Here is a 17900-nt window from a genome sequence, read left to right as displayed (position 1 = left end):
ATTTATTTCTCTTTCTGGGGATTCCTCCTTTCCCTTCGAGTGGGGGATATTTTTTTGTCTTCCCATTATTTGTGAGACTCTTCTTTGTTGCTTCTGCTTCTTTAATTGATCTGTCTTGATTTCCTGACTTTGCAGTGTGAACTTCTATAATAGGGGACCACTGTTTTTTCTTTATGGATCTGCCTCTCTTAATGTCAGATGTTGTTGCTGTCTGACCTTAGGCAATCTGTTCGAGACTTCCAGGAATCTACTGTTTGTGGCTGTCTCCTTCCATTGTTAATCTAGTCACTCTGCACTCAGCAGGCTGGCTTAGACACCCCAGGGTGGGGCAGAGTCCCTCCCGGGGGTGGAGTTATTGGGTCCCCTTAGACTGCTGCCACTGAGGGGAGCGGTCTGCCTGAGCCAGATGGCTGCTGCCTTATGGAGAAGGAATCAGCACCAGGATCCTGCCAGCTACTTTCTTTGTTCTCTCCCCAAAGCTTCCATCTCCAGTCTCTCCTCAAGTGTCTCTAGACCACTCTGCGCCCCCTTTAACCAGAGATCTACTATCTGTGACTGCCATTCTGTACTCAGCAGTCAGGCTTTAGCACTGCTGGGCTAGGGCAGAGTCCCTGCTGGGGATGGGGTGCTATTGGGCCTCTCTCACTGTTGCTGTTCAGGGGAGTGCTCTGCCTGAGCAAGATGGCCACTGCTGCATGGGGATGAGTCAGCACTGGGATCCCTCCAGCTACTCTCTCACTTCTATCCCCAAAGCCTCCTTACCAGTCTCTTCTAAGGTATCTCTAGCTCCCCCTGCCCCTGCCTCTACTGGAGACCAGGGTAAGTGGCTGCAAATAAAAATGTATGCATTGGCTCTTTAAAAGGCTCTTTGATTCTCCAGCTGCCTGTCGCTGGCAGAGAGCAACCCTGCCCCTTTTCATGAGTGGCTGTTTTCTGTGTACTTTTTGGCTCTGGTGCTATAGGCTGGAGATTTCTTCTGATGGTTTAGACCTTGCTCATCTCAGGGGGATCCAACTGGCTGTTTCAATATCTTTCTGGTGCTTCCACCTGCAGGCACCCCTCCAGCCTTCTCAAGTCTCTGCCACATTCCTTACCAGTTAGGTTATGCTAAAGTTGATTCTTCTGTCTGTCCAAGGTTATAAGGCTTCTCTCTTGCTATTGTTCGGTTGTTTGTTCCAGGTAATTTCTCCACAACTTAGTCGTAATTCCAGATTTGTCCTGGGAGGAGATCAGTGTGACTTCCACTCACTCCTCCACTGTCTTGATTCTCTAAAATTTTCTTACAGCAAAAGAAACCAGTAGCAAAGTGAAAAGACAACCAATATAATGGAAAAAATTATTTAGAAATTAATTATCTGACAAAGGGTTAATATCCAAATTATATGAAGAACTCATATAACTCAATAGCACAAAACTAGATCATCAAAAAAAAAATGGGTGAAAGACCTGAACAGACATTTTCCAAAAGAAGATATACAAAAGGCTAACAGGTACATGAAAAGATGCTCAACATCACTAGTCATTCAGGAAATGCAAATCAAAACTGCAGTTAGATCCCACTGCATGCCTGTTGAAATGTCTATCATTAAAAAGACAAGAAATAAATGCTAGAGAGGATGTTGGGAAAATGGAAACTTATATGCTGTCAGTAGGAATGTAAATTGGTGAAGCCACTATGGAAAATAGTATGGAGATTCCTCAAAAAATGAAAAATAGAACTACTATACAACCCAGCAATTCCACTTCTTGGAACAAAAATATTAACTTGAGAAGATATCTGCACCCCTATATTCACTGCAGCATTATTTACAATAGCCATAGAGACAACCTATGTGTTCACTGAGAGATGAATAAAGAAGCTGATTGTTCAGCCATGAAAATTTAGGAAATCCTGCCATTTGCAACAATATGGATAAACTTTGATGGCATAATGCTAAGTGAAATAAGTCAGAGAAAGACAAATACCATATGATCTCACTTATATGTGGAATCTAAAAATAAAATAATAAAAATAACTAAAACTTATAGAAAAAGGGATTAGATTTTGCCAGAGGTTGAGGATATGGGGAGGGAGAATAGGAGAAAGGTGGTGAAAAGTTACAAATTTTCAGTTACAACATAAACAAGCATATGGGATGTGATATTCAGCACAATGACTTCAGTTAACACTGCTGTATGATATATATGTAAATTGTTAAGAGAGTAGATTGTAAGAGTTCTCATCACAAGGAAAAAATTATTTCTTCTTTTTCTTTCACTTTTAACTTTATCTGCAGGGTAAGTAAAAGTAAGTTTACAGTTGTTCATATAGAAAAAGATAGGCAACTTATAATTACTACAAGTTTTCTTAACTCTAGGTTTTGCACACTCACAACTGTATACCTACTTTTGCCAACCCATTTATATGAGATGATGGATGTTAACTAAACTTACTGCAGTGATCATTTCACAATATATGTAAGTTAACCCATTATGCTATTTACTTAAACTATACAGTGTAAATATGTCGATGGCTCCTCAGTAAAACTGGAAAACAAAAAAAGAAACTGAGCCATGAGGAACTAAATTCTGCCAACAACATGAGCTTGTTAAGGGGACCCCAAGCTTCAGAGGAAAAGAGAGCATGATTGTAGCCCAGTGAGACCCTAAGCAGAGAACTCAGCAGAGCCCTGCTGGAACTCCTGACTCATGAGTACAGTCAGATAGTAAATGCATGGGTTTTGTTTTTTAAAAAAGCTTTGTGGTCACATATTTCACATACATATAATTTATTCATTAAAGGTGTATAATTCAATATATTTGAGTATATTTATTGGGTTACATAATCAACACTAATTCTAGGACATTTTGATCCCTCCTAAAACATCCTTTACACCCATTAGCTATCACTCCATATTTTCCCTCACTCCTGCCCAGCCCTAAGTAACAGCTAATCTAGTTTGTATCTATAGGGAACTCTGGCCTGTTAAGTCCCCCGATTTTCCATGGATGGAAGAATCATTCCAGACACCGTTTGCCTGTCAAGGAAAGGGGAAGGTGATTCCCTCTAGTGGGGAATGCCCTGAGCCCCTGTGCTCAATGGCTTTTATTGAAAGGGTTACAAGTGGGGAATAGGTAGCAGGAATGTATATGTAATCTAATTACATCAATAACAAGTTTAAAGAGAATAGTGATGTTTACAGAAGACAATGGAAGGAACACACCAAATTGCTTGGGTCTGAGATGAGCAAACATTATGGTGCCAGACGGGATTTGGGTCAGGGTCCAGGAATTTTGTAAATTTTTTTTCCAGCCTTGAGCTGGTTATCTGGTATAAGATTAACAGAGCTTGAGAGAGAAACAAAGCATGCTTCAAGGAGTATAATTTATTCCTAGACCTGATTTCCCGCAGGGGCCCTCGGAGTTATTATCAGGTCCTGACTATCAACCGCATCACCAGTGTTCCAGCCAAGTTTTATTGTTCCTCTCCCAGACCCCAGCTTGCACGGAACTACAGTCCCCTATACCACACAAAACGGCCCCCTACATCTATCTCTATATAATTGTTTATTCTGGACACTTCGTATAAATGAAATCATATAACAGGAGGTTTTCAATGACTAGACACATCCACTCACCATATTGTTTTCAAGGGTCAACTATGTTTTAACATGTATCATTACTGTGTTTTTTATGGCTGAATAATATTACATTGTATGAATATATCATATTTTATTTATCCATTCATAAGTTAGTGAACATTTGGGTTGTTTTTACTTCTGGTTAGTATGTATAATTCTGCTATAAATATTTATGTACTTTTTTGTGGATATACATTTCAGTTCTCTTGGGTAAATATTTATGGGTGGCATTCTGGATCATATGGTCCTTCTTTGTTTAACCATTCAAGGAATGGCCAGATGATTTTTCAAAATGGCTGCACCATTTTACATTCCCAAAAATAGGGTATGAAATTTCCAGTTTCTTCACATTCTATCTGATACTGATTCATCTATTTTTTTATTATAACCATTCCAATTATGTTTGATTTGCATTTGTCAAATGACTACTATCTTTGCATGTATATATTAGCCATTTGTAAATCTCCTTCAAATCCATTAACCATTTTTAATTGGTTTATCATTTTAAGACTGAGTTTAAGAGTTCTTTATATATTCTAGATACAAGTCTCTTGCTAGATACATGATTTTCAAATACCTTCTCCCACTCTCCGGGTTGCCTTTTCACCTTTTGGATGTATCAATTTCAGCACAAAGTTTTCAATTTTAATAATGTCTAATTTTTTTTTGTTTTGCCATTTGTGCTGCTGGTGTCATCTAAGAAGTAATTGGCTAGGCCACCATCATGAAGGTTGACTTCTGTATTCTGCTCTAAGAGTTTTAAAGATTTAGTTTTTATATTTAGTCCAATGATTCATTTTTGCATTCATTTTTGTGTGTGGAGTATGGGACCAATTTCATTATTTAGCATGTGGATATCCAGTTGTCCCAACACAATTTATGAAAAGACTACTTTCCCCATATTGAATTATCTTGGCACCCTTGTCAAAAATCCACTAACCCACATAAATGTAAAGATTTATTTTTTAACTTTCAATACTATTTCATCAATCCGTGTGTCTGTCCTTACACCTTGACTACTGCAGCTTTATATTAAGTTTTGAAATTGGGATGCATGAGCCCTCCAACTTTGTTCTTCATTTTCAAGATTGTTTTGGCTATTCTGTTTCTTGCATTTCTCTATGAATTATATCACCTTGTCAATTCCTGCTGAAAATTTCAGCTGGGATTTTAATAGGGATCATATTAAATTTGTAGATGATTTTGGGATATGACAATAGTAACTCTTAAAAACCATGAATGTGGAATGTCTTTTCATTTACTTTGATCTACTTAATTAACTTTCAACAATATTTTCATTTTTCAGTGTAAAAGTTTTGTACTTTTTTTGGTAAATTTATTCCTAGGTATCTTATTCTTTTTGATACTATTTCAAATTGTATAGTTTAATTTCTTTTTCAAAATATTCATTGCCAGTATGTAGAAATACAATTACCTTTTGTATATTGATCTTTGAGTGGCTTTATTATAAAAAGGTTTTGAGTTTTTGAGTAATATTTCTGCATCTGTTGAAATAATGATTTTTTTTTGTTTTTATTCCATTATATACTGCTTTACACTATTTGATTTTTGAATGATTAAACCAACCTTGTATTACACTGAAAGGAAAAGAAATCAACAGAGACAAGAGGGAAGGGGGGGGGCAGGGAAAGGGAAGGGAAGGGGAAAGTCAAGGAACATATAGCAAGGACTCATGGACAAAACCAAAAGGGAAGAGCTGAGGGAGGGAAGGAGGGAGGGGGCAAGGGAAAGAGGTGGGGGGGAGGCAGAGACAAATGTATTTAAAAAGTAAATAAATTAAAAAAGAAAAAAATACCAAAAAAAATAAAAAAATAAACCAACCTTGTATTACTAAGATAAGTCCTATTTTGTCCTGGTATACAATATAATTTTAATGTTGCTGTATTTAGTTCACCTTTTGTTTCTACATTTATTTTCATATGGAGTAGTGACTTGTATTTTTGTTGATGTCTTTGATATTTAGCCTCCTGGAGCAGTTTGGAAGTGGTCTCTTTTCTATTATTTGCATAAATGAGTGAAGAATTAATTCTTCATTAAGTGTTTGGTATAATGCACCAGTGAAACCATCTGAGCATAGACTTTTCTTTGTGGGTAGTTTTTAAAATTACTAATCAAAATGTTTTATTTCTTTTAGCTCTATTCAGACATTACAATTTTTTAAATCACTTTTAATAGTTTCTATCTTTCTAGGAACCTATTTCATCTAATTAAACTAATTCTCTGCAACTAAATTTATAATAATCCTTATAATTTGTTTTATTTCAATAAGGGCATGTCTTTTTTTCTTGATTAGGGTAGAATAAGTTTTGTCAATTTTTAAAATTTTTTTTATTGTTTTAGTTTTCATTTCATTAATTTGTAATCTAATCTTTGCTTTTTCCCCTTTGTTCACATGAAGTTTAGTTTGCTCACATTTTTCTAGTGCCTTAAAAGGGAAGTTAAGGTTATTTATTAGAGATTATTATTATTTTTTGATAGAGACATTTAAAATTATAAATTTCCTCTAAGCCTTACTTTAGTTGCATCTTCATAAGTTTTAGTATATTAAGTCTTTATTTTCATTCATTCCAAAGATTTTCCCAATATCCATGTGATTTCCTACTTGGGTTGTTGGTTATTTAAGAATGTATTGTTTACTTTCCACATATTTATGAATTACTCAAATTTTCTTTTATTTTCTTTTTTTTACTTTTTTAAAAAGAAAAATATTTTCTTTTATTTTTTTAATTTGAATTCCTGTTTTCTTCTCTTTTTTTAAATTTTTAAATTTTTTCAAATAGTCTTGTCTCCATTTACCTGCCATCACATTCCCCTGCCCCACCCACCCCTACATTCCCCCCTTAATCCTTCCCCACTTTGGCTTCATCCATGAGTCCTTCACACCTGTTCCTTGATCTAACCCTTCCCTCCTCTCCTCCCACTACCCTCCTCCCTCTTTCCCTCCCTCCTTCTCTCCCTCCCATCCCTGTCAGTTTCTTCTTTCTTTCATTGATGCTGATTAGATTTTCATTGCCTGCTTACTTTGCTGGTTAGATTCCACTTATAGGTGAAATCATATGATATTTGTCTTTCACCACCTGGCTTAATCACTTAACATAATGCTCTCCAGCTCCATCCATGCTGTCATGAAAGGTAGTAGCTCTTTCTTTCTTTCTGCTGCATAGTATTCCATTGTGTAAGTGTACCATAGTTTTTTGAGCCCCTCATTTACTCATGGACTCTTAGGTTGCTTCCAACACTTGGCTATTGTAAATTATGCTGCTATGAACATTGGGTTGCATAGGATCTTTTGAATTGTTTTTTGGGGATCCTTAGGGTATGATTCCAGCAGTGGAATCACTGGGTCAAAAGGCAGTTCCATTTTTAGCTTTTTGAGGAAATTCCACACTATTTTCCACAGTTGCTCCACCAGTCTGCATTCCCACCAACAGTGGACTAGGGTTCCCTTTTCTCCATAGCCTTGCTCAGCATCCATCGTTTGTTGATCTGTTTATGATGGCCATTCTGACCAGTGTGAGGTGGTACCTCATTGTGGTTTTGATCTGCATTTCTCTAATGGCTAGTGATACTGAGCATCCTTTCATATGTATCTGGGCCCTGTGTACATTCTCCTTGGAGAAGTGTCTGTTCAGGCTCTTTGCCCATTTTTTAATTGGATTAGTTGTCTTCCTGGAGTGGAGTCATGTGAGTTCTTTATATATTTTGGAGATCAAACCCTTGTCTGATGTATCATGGGCAAATATATTTTCCCATTCAGTTGGTTCCCTTTTCATTTTGCTGATGTTTTCTTTAGCCATGCAGAAGCTTCCTATTTTGATGAAATCCTATTTGTTTATTTTTTCCCTTATGTCCCTTGCTTTAGGTGCCATATCACTGCAAATACTGCTGCGTGGGATATTTGAGGTTTCCTTCCTATGTTCTCCTCTAGCACTTCTATGGTGTCCCAACTTATATTTAAGTCTTTTATCCATCTTGAGTTTATTTTTGGGTATGGTGTAAGTTGGTAGTCAAACTTCATTTTTTTTACATGTAGCTGTCCAGCGCTCTCAACACCATTTGTTGAACAGACTATTTATACCCCATTTTATGCTTCTGCATCCTTTGTTGAATATTAATTGACCACAGAGACATGGGTTTATTTCTGGGCTCTCTATTCTGTTCCATTGTTTTATGTGTCTGTTCTTATGCCAGTACCAGACTGTTTTGATTACAGTGGCCTTGAAATATAATTTAATGTCAGGTATTGAGATCCCTCCTACTTTGTTTTTCTTTCTCAAAATTGCTGTAGCTATTCGGGGTCATTTATAGTTCCATATAAGTTTTTTAAATGTTTGTTCTGTGTCTGTGAAATGCATCCTTGATATTTTAATAGGGATTGCATTGAATCTATAAATTGGTTTGGGTAGTATGGACATTTTGATGATGTTAATTCTTCCAATCCATGAACATGGAATATGCTTTCATTTATTTGTGTATTCCTTAATTTATTCAGTTTTGTACAGTTTTATTCAAACAGTTTTCTTTCACCTCCTTGGTTAAGTTTATTCCTAGGTACTTTGTTTTTCTTGCTGCTATAGCAAAGAGGATTTTTTTCCTGATTTCTGATTCTGATATTTCATTTTTGGTATACAAAAATACTTTTAATTTCTGAATATTGACTTTGTATCCTGCAGTTTTGCCAAATTCACGGATTAGGTCCAGTAGCTTTTTGGAGGAATCTATGGGGTTTTCTATGTACACTATCATCTCATGTGCAAACAATTATAGTTTTACTTCCTCCTTTCCAATTTGGATGCCTTTTATTTCTTTTTCTTGTCTGATCGCTAAGGCTAGCAATTCCAATACTATGTTGAATAGAAGTGGTGAAACCAAACAACTTTGTCTTGTTCCTGATCTTAGTGGGAAACCTTTTAGTTGTTGTCCATTGAGAATGAGGTTGGCTGTAGGAATTTCATATATGGCCTTTATTATGTTGAGCTATTCCCCCTTTACTCCCACTTTACTGAGTGTTTTTATCATGAATGGGTATGGTACCTTATCAAATGCTTTTTCCGCATCTATTGAGATGATCATATGGTGTTTGTCTTTCCTTTTGTTTATGTGATGTATTACATTTATTGCTTTGCGTATATTGAACCATCCTTGCATCCCTGGGATGAATCCCACTTGATCATGCTGGATAATATTTTAATGCATTGCTGTTTGTCAATATTTTGCTGAGGATTTTAGTGTCTATGTTCATCAGTGATATTGGCCTTTAGTTTTCTTTCTTTGTAGGGTCTTTATCTAGTTTTGGGATTAGGGTGATGCTGGCCTCCTAAAGAGAGTCTGGGAGTCTTCCCTCATCTTGGGTTTTTTGAAATAATCTGAGGAGGACAGGGGTTGGCTCTTCCTTAAATGTTTTGTAAAATTCTCCTGTGAAACAGTCTGGGCCAGGGCTTTTGTGTGCTGGGAGTTTTTTGATTACTGCTTCAATTTCCCCAGCTATTATAAATCTGTTCAGGCTTTCTGCTTCTTCTCCATTCAGTATTGGAAGGTTATATTTTTCTAGAAATTTGTGCATTTCATCAAGGTTTTCAAATTTCTTGGCATAGACTTGTTCATACTAATTTCTTACAGGCCTTTGAATTTCTGTGGTATCAGTTGTTATTTCTCCTCTTTCATTTCTGATATTACTTATTTGGTTCCTCTTGCTTTTTTCTTGATGAGTCTTCCTAAAGGCTTATCGATTTTGTTTATCTTTTCAAAGAACCAGCTCCTGTATTGGTTGATCCTTTGAATTGTTCTTTTAGTCTCTATGTTATTTATTTCTTCTCTGATTTTGATTATATCCTTCCTTCTACTGGCTCTGGGATTTATTTGTTGTTGTTTATCCAGTTCTTGAAGATGTAGGATTAGGTCATTTATTTGAAATCTTTTTATCTTTTTTAGGTAGGCCTGTATTACTATGAACTCCCCTCTCAGAACTGCCTTTGCTGTGTCCCATAGACTTTGGACTGTTGTGTGTTCATTTTAATTTCTTTCCAGAAACTTTTTGATGTCTTATTTGATCTCATTATTGACCCATTCATTATTTAATCGTGTACCATTCAATCTCCATGAGTTTGAATATTTTTGAGGTTTTTCCTTGAGATTCGTGTCTAGTTTCAAGCACTTGTGGTGAGAGAAAATGCTTGTTATGATTTCAAGTTTCCTGAATTTTTTGAGGCTTGTCTTGTGTCCTATCATGTGGTCTGTCTTTGAAAATGTGCCGTGTGCATTTGAAAAGAATGTTTATTTTGCTTCTTTGTGATGAAAGGTTCTATATATGTCTGTTAAGTCCGCTTTATCTAATGCATCATTCAGTTCCACAATATATTTGCTGATGTTTTGTTTTGGAAGATCTGTCCATTTGACAGTGGGGAGTTAAAATTCACAACTATCAGTGTGTTACTGTCTGTATCTTTCTTGACGTTCTAAGATTTTCCTTATATATTTGGGTGCTCCTATGTTGGGTGCATATATGTTTACAATGTTTATGTCTTCTTGATGGATTCTTCCTTTGAGTATTATGAAGTGTCCTTCTGGGTCTTTTTTTATGACCTTTGTTTTGAAATCTATTTTGTCTCATATAAGTAATGCTACCCCTGCTTTTTTTCTGTGTAGGTCCCTTGTTCTGGGGTGGGTCTCTTGTAGGGAGCATATGTGTGGGTCATGTTTTTTTAATCCATTCAGCTATCCTATGTCTTTTGATTGGGATATTTAATCCATTTACATTAAAGTTACTATTGATAGGTACTTATTCATTTTTTCTCTTTGTATCTGTGATCCTCTTTCTCATTCTTTTTCTTCATCTTCTTAAAGCAGTCCCTTTAGCATATCTTGTACTGCTGGTTAGGTGGAGGTGTATTCTTTTAGCCTTCTTTTGTCTGGGAAACTCATAACTTCACCTTCTGCTTTAATTGAGAGCCTTGCTGGGTTTAGTAGTCTTGGCTGCAGGCCCTTTTTATGACTTAGAATATTTCTTGCCATTCGCTTCTGGCTTGTAGTGTTTACATTGAGAAGTCAGATGCTAGTCGTACCAGTGTTCGCTTTTATGTACTAGCTCTTTCTCCCTTGATGCCTTTAGGATTCTCTCTTTGGCTTTGATATTTGCCTTTTTAATGATCATGTGTCTTAGAATGGGCCTCCTTGGGTTCCTCTTCAATGGGATCCTCTGTGTTTCCTGGACTTGCATGAATTTTTCTCTCCTCCAATTAGGGAAGTTTTCCATAATTACTTTTCCAAACAGGTTCTCCCTTGTTCCTCTTCTCCTTCTGGTATCCTCCCTATTAAACAGATATTGTTACATTTCAGGTTGTCCTACATTTCCCTAAATGCCTCTTCACTCTTTTTGAGTCTTTTTCATTTTCTTGCTCTTTCTGAGAGTTGTTTTTCTACCTTGTCCTCCAGCTCACTAATTCGATCCTGTGCTTCATCGAAACTGCTTTTAATTCTTTCTACTGTGTTCTCCAATTCAGAAATTATATTCTTCATTTCCTCTTGCCTCTTATTGAAAGTTTCCATGTCTCTTTTCATGCTCATATAGTTTGCAATACATTCCTCATAGTTTCCCTGTAGTTTTTAATAATTCTCTTTGAGCTCACTGAGCTTCCTTAGAACCATTGTTTTGAACTCAGTATTTGATAGTTTACTTGCCTCTATTTCATTTAGTTTTCTTTGTGTGGATTCCTCCCTTCCCTTCCATTGGAGGGTGCTTCTTTTTTCCCCCACTATTTGTGAGACTCTACTTTTTTTGCTTCTGCTTCTTATATTGATCTAACCAGAATTCCTGACTTTGTGCTGTGACCTTCTATGGTAGTAGATCGCTTTTCTTTCTTTCTTTCTTTCTGGATTTGCCTCTGATGATATCAGATGTTGACCCTGTGTGACCATAATCAGTCTTTAAGAGACCTCCAGGAATCTACTGTCTGTGTTGTCTCTTCCAGTTATTAATCTAGTCACTGTGCCCTCAGCAGTCAGCGTGGGGCAGAGTTCCTCTTGTGAGCATGGTTATTGTGTCCTTCCATGCTGCTGCCACTCAGGGGATTAGTCTGCCCTAGCAAGATGGGTGTTTCCATATGGGGGATGAGTTAGCACCAGGATCTCCTGGCTACTCCCTCAGTTCTCTCCCCAGTGCCTCCTTTGCCAGACTCTCCTCAAGAACCTCTAGACCACTCCGCATCTACTTTAGCCAGGGATCTACTATCTGTGACCGCTGCTCTGTACTCAGCACCTGGGCCTGTGCAACGCCTGGCTTGGGCCGAGTCTCCTGTGGGTGTGGTTATTGTGTCCTTTCATGCTGCTGCCACTCAGAGGAGTGGTCTGCCTGAGCAAGATGGCAGCTGCTGTGTCAGGGAGGAGTCAGCACCAGGATGCCCCTGGCTACTCCCTCAGTTTTTTCCCCAAAGCCTCCCTCTCCAATCTCTCCTCAGGTAGCTCCAGTGCACTCTGCCCCCATCTGTGCCAGAGCCCCGGGTAATTGGCTTCCCATATAAATTTTTGTGTTGGCCCTTTAAATGGCTCTTTGCATCTCCAGCCACCTGTCTCAAGCAGAGAGCACACTGCCGCTTTTCACAGCTGACTGTTATCTGTGTACTTTTGGGGCTCTGGTGCTGAAGGCTGGAGATCCTCATTTATGGTTTAGACCCTGCTCTTCTCAGGGGGATTCAACTGGCCATTTCAATATCCTTCTGGCGCTGCTGCCTATGAGCACCTGCCCACCTTCTCAAGCCTCTACTGCACTACTTACCAGTTAGGTTGTGCTAAAGCCAATTCCTCTGTCTGTCCAAGGTTTTAAGGCTCCTCTCTCACTATGGTTCATTTGTTTTCCAGGTGATTTCTTCACAATTTAGTTGTAATTCCAGATTGGTCCTTGGAGGTCAGTGTGACTTCCACTCACTCCCTTTTGTTAATTATTTTCATCTCATTCCATTGCAGGCATTGTGGTCCAAAAACATACTTCATATGATTCTAATTCTTTAAATTTATTGAGGCTTGTGTTATGGCCTAGCATATGGTCTATCCAGGAAAATATTTCATGTGTGCTTGAAGATAATGTGTATTCTCATGCTCATGGGTGGAGTGTTCTTTAAGTGTCTATTATGCCGCATTGATGTATAGTTTTATCAAGTCTTCTGTATCTCTGTTGGTCATATGTCTAGTTTTTCTATCCACTAATGAAAATGAAGTATTAAAGACTCCAACTTTTATTGTTGAATTGTCTCTCTTCAATTATTTCAATTTCTGTTTCATGTATTTTGGAGTTCTGTTGTCAGATTCACATGTTTTTTATTATTATTAGTTTCCTAATGGAGTGGCCCTTTTTTATCATTATAAAATATCCCACTTTATCTTAGTAACATTTTTTTGTTTAAAAGTTTATATTTTGGATATTAGCCTAACTCTTCTGCTTCTAGTTACTGTTTTTAAGATACATAGTTTACCATTCTTTTACTTTCAGCCTATTTGAACTTTTGAATCTAAAGTGTGTCTCCTGTAGAGAACATATCATTTGATCTTTTTTTTTTACCTGAACAATCTCTGCCTATGATTGGTTGTTTAATATATCTGCCATTTTCTTTTTACTGTATCTTGTGCTTTTTTGTTCCTCTGTTTTTCCTTCACTTTATTTGGCATTTAATGAATATTTTCTAGTATAACATTTTAATCCTTTTAATGATTTTTTTCACTATTATTAAAGCTACTTTCTTAGTTGTTGCTCTAGGGTTTATAATATACATCTTAATATATTATAATCTGTTTAAGATTGACATTAACTTTATTCCAGTGCAATATATATATTCATATATATTTATATATCAATATATATTTGTGTTATTATCCATATTATATCTGTATATGTTACAAACTCAACAATGCATTGCCATAATTATTTTAAATATTTTTGCATCTTTTTAAAAGTTTTGGAAGAAAAGATGAGCAAGTATATATTTTTATACCTTCCAGTGCAAGATTGGTTCAACTACCTCTTTTTTTGCTGTTATTTTCAAATATATTGCATTTTATATGTTACAGATCCAACAATACAAGTTATATATACTTACATAATATATATATAGCAATTTATACAAATTATATATATGACTATATATACAGGAATTTATACAATTGTTTTTCAAATCAGTTTTGAGAAAGGAGAAAAACAAGAAAATTTACTGTTTTTTATAATTAATTGTATGTTTGCCATTAATGGCAACTTTGTTTTTTCATGAGGATTTGATTTATTGTCTGGTATCTCTTCTTTTAAATCTAAAGAATTTCCTTTAGTATTTTTATAAGCTGCATTTTCAATCAATATATTTTCTTTTTCTGCTTATTGGGTGATATCTTAATTTCTCCATTTTGAAGGAAAGTTTTTGCTGGATATGAGATTCTGGTTTAATAGTTTGAGTTTTTTCTTTCAGAATTTAGATAATGTTATCCCATTGACTTCTGACCACCCTTGTGTCTGCTGAAAAGTCAGCTATTAATTTTATTAGGGTTCCCTTGTACACAATGAGCCATTTTTCTCTTGCTGCTTTCAAGACTTTTCTCTTTTTTGGTAACATTTTACTATAATGTGTGTGTCTCTAGGTGTGCATTTCTTTTTGTTTACCCTACTTAGAATTTTAGGGTTTTTTTCTTTCTTGAATATATAAAAAATGTTTTTCATCAAACGGGAAGTTTTCAGCCACCACCTCTTCATGTTTTTGTCTGCTCCTTTTCCACCTTTCTTTCTGGTACTTCCTTTATTTGCATATTGCTATGTTTAATGGTGTCCCACATTTCTCTGCAGTTCTGTTTATTTTGCTGTGTTATGGAGTAACCAGCCTCCTCTTACTTGCTCTTCACCAAGGTGTGAACAATTTTCCCCAATACTCTCAAGCATGTGTTCTCTCTGTTCCAAATAGTCAAGATGCAGAGCTACCTTATGGTCTGCCTGTCATCTCAACAAAACCTCTGCATCACTACAACAGAGCTGGGGGCTGCCCCCGCTTCTCTGGGAGTAACACCCTCACTTTAGAGGTGGGCCTACTGTGTGCCCTTCCATGCATACTGCTAAGTGCTTTAGAAACATCATCTCATTTCTTCCTCACAACAACTCTGAGAAAGATACATACTGGGTTAAATAGTGTCCCTGCCAGCAATTTATACCCACCTGGAATTTGTGAATATGATCTTATTTGGAAATGAGGTCTTTATAGATGTAATCAAGTTAAGATGGGCTCATACTATATCAAAGCAGTCCTCAATCCAATCACCTGTGTCCTTATAAAAGCAGGCAAATTTGGACATCATGGTGGGGAAAGGTTATATGAAGGCAAGGGTAGAGACTGGAGTGATGAGTGATGTGTTTACAAGCCAAAGATTGGCAGCAATCACCAGAGCTAGCAGAGGCAAGAGAGAGTGAGGCCCTGGCAACACCTTGATTTGAGGCTCTGGCACCCGGAATTGTGAAAGAATAAATTTTGTTGTTTTAAAGTATCTATCAAGTGATATTTTGTTAAAGCTAGGAAAGTTATACAGGATAAATTTATCCCCATTTGATACATCAAGACCATTAGAACTGGTATGATTAAGAGAACTACCTAAGTCTGAACAGGACAGCTGTAGGACAGGACAGAACAGGACAGAATTCAAAGGCAGGAAAGTGGAGCTCAAGGAACTGGGAACTACAAGCTACACAGCCTTCCAGATTTTGTTAAATTACATAGAAATCTTTAAACATGTCATCATTTATTTGAGATAGCTGAACAACAGATAATTTTAATTTTCTTCATTGTACTTTTTTGTAACTTCCAGGTTTTTTATGGTGAACATAGAAAGTATAATACAAAGAGAAGAACTGTTATTAAAGAATTATGACTCCATACCAGGTGAGACTATGGTCACAGGTGAAGGGCACCCTCCTCACATTTCTCTTCCAGCAGCTGTCTCAGGAAGCCAGGCTGAGGTTAAATCCAGGAAACAGCAGCAATTTCTCTCGTAAGAGAAAGCCCTGCAGCCAGCTAGGTGGAGAAATCAAACCACTAGTGGCTTCACGTTTTGGACAATTCTGAATTAGCACTGGTGGGATTTCCAGATGAAGCCCATCACTTTAAGGCCAAGGTTCCCCACATACACTCCCTGATTGGGGCCTCAAGGAACCTCTGCCTTCCCCCACACCTGTGACCCAGCACCACACATGTTGTCCCTTTCAAAAAGGCTGGCCACAAACACAATTACTACCACAAAAAATGATCATCACTTATGTTTACCAGTTGAGGCTCTTGGAAATGCCTCCCAAGTGAGAGTTTGAGCGCAGCGTGTCCCTTCTTCCCCTCTACTCCTACTCTGGAGTAACTACTGCGGGTAACAACAGGGCCTGGGCTGCCTCCCACCCTCATGTATGTCCAGGAGCTACAGAGGAGCCACGTGCCATGCCAGAAGCCTGGTTTGGAGGCTGCAGTTTCATGTTTTCCATGTGGGTACTACCATGAAAGGCTGACCTTGTTCAGGGTGGTCTTCTAGGAAACTTCATGACAGAATCTTCACATGGGGAGGAAACTCCCACAGACCTTCAGGATGCCTGGTGCAGGCACATGTCAGGGCTAATGGCTCTGTGACCCCAAGAGCAAGAGAAAACAGTCTTTCCCCTCCCACCAAAGGCAGAAAAACCACTGCTTCTTCTCCTGCCTCCAGCCAAGACTGATAAGGCCATTATGTCACACATGTGGCCTTGCTGAAGAAAATCCTGGAGGGAGCACTTGGACTCGAGGACGGATCTCAAACCAAGGCAGGGTGAGAAGAACCAGCAACATGTGTATGGAAAGACTGCAACAAACCTGCGAGGTCAAGGCTTGTGATGGTGATAATGTGGCTGAGTTTTGGAATATGGGCACTTAAAAATGAAGACACATACTATATTTTAAAATCTAATTGTGGCCCAGAACTACAAGTCTTAAACTCTTGGCAAACTGAGGGTTGAGAGAGCAGAGATAAAGTGAGGACAGGGATAGCATTTTGACTATTTTATATTGTTGCTTGGGGAGAGGAAGTTGGTGACTAAAACATTTTGGAAAAATCATTTACTGCTTTTATGGTTATTAATAAATGAAGATTAAATTGTAAATGTTGAAAACAGGAAGTGGAATTGAAAAGTATTTTATGAAAATTCCAACATGAAAGGGTAAAAATAGGAATGAAGAAAATTTGACCAAATAAAAAATCTGATAGGAAAATAAGCAAAATATAAAAGATATTTCAAAGATACAGTCAATAAATATATAAAACTTATTGTCTGAGATGTAATCAGCAAATACATTTGTCTTTTTCCCTAGCTCCTAGCATACAACTCCTGAATCCCTTGGAACCTCGAAGGTGATGAGTGTCTCTTGCATGTTAATGAAATGACTGGGGACTGGGGGTCAGTCAGGATGAGACTGCTTTTCAGAAAGACCAAGACCTGATTAGAGAGTTGCAACTTTCATCCCATTCCCCAACTTCTGGGGAACAGATAGGGGCTGCAGATTGATTTCAATCATCAAAGATTTAATCAAGTATGACTATGTAATAGAGCCTTGATAAAAAGCCCTAAACAATGGCGTGTGGGGAGCTTATGGGATGGTGAACACACGGAAGTACTGGAAGGGCGATGTGCCTGGAAAGAGCATGGGAACTCCCCACGCCCACCACACCTTGCCCTAAACCTCCTCCATTTTGTTTTTCATTTGTATTCTTTACAGTAAATCAGTAAGCAAACTGTTTTCCTGAGTTCCATGAGCCATTCTAACAAATTATCAAACCTAAAGGATGTGTGGGAACCCCCAAATCTGTAGTCGGCTGGGCAAAATCATGGATGGCTCCATCCCCCCCATTTGCAGCTGGTCAGAAGTGGGGGCAATCTTGTGATACTGAGCCCTTAACCTGTGGGGTCTGTGCTAATTCTGAGTAGAAAGTGTCAGGAATTAACTGAATAGAACTGTTGGACACCCAGTGGGTGTCAGAAAATTAGAGGTTGTCACTTATAAAATGCAACTTAAGAGCACAATGTGAGACTGATATACTCACATTTTATTGGCCAGAAAGTGAGGGGTGTGGGGAAACCAACAGTGGAGAAAGCTGTGGATGGACGGGTTCTCAGACAATCCTGGGTATGGAAATCAGAGTGACTACTTTGGAAATAAACTGACCGTTGTCTATTCAATTTTGTTTACATTCACATGTGATGCTGTTCCTAAGTGTTTATCCAGGAGAAAC

The sequence above is a fragment of the Pteronotus mesoamericanus genome, unplaced genomic scaffold (assembly GCF_021234165.1).
Source record: "Pteronotus mesoamericanus isolate MK-2021 breed Mesoamerican mustached bat unplaced genomic scaffold, CSHL_Meso_final scaffold_125, whole genome shotgun sequence".
Lineage (NCBI taxonomy): Eukaryota > Metazoa > Chordata > Mammalia > Chiroptera > Mormoopidae > Pteronotus > Pteronotus mesoamericanus.
The sequence above is the reverse complement of the archived record's forward strand: the minus strand, read 5'-3'. Positions refer to the sequence as shown.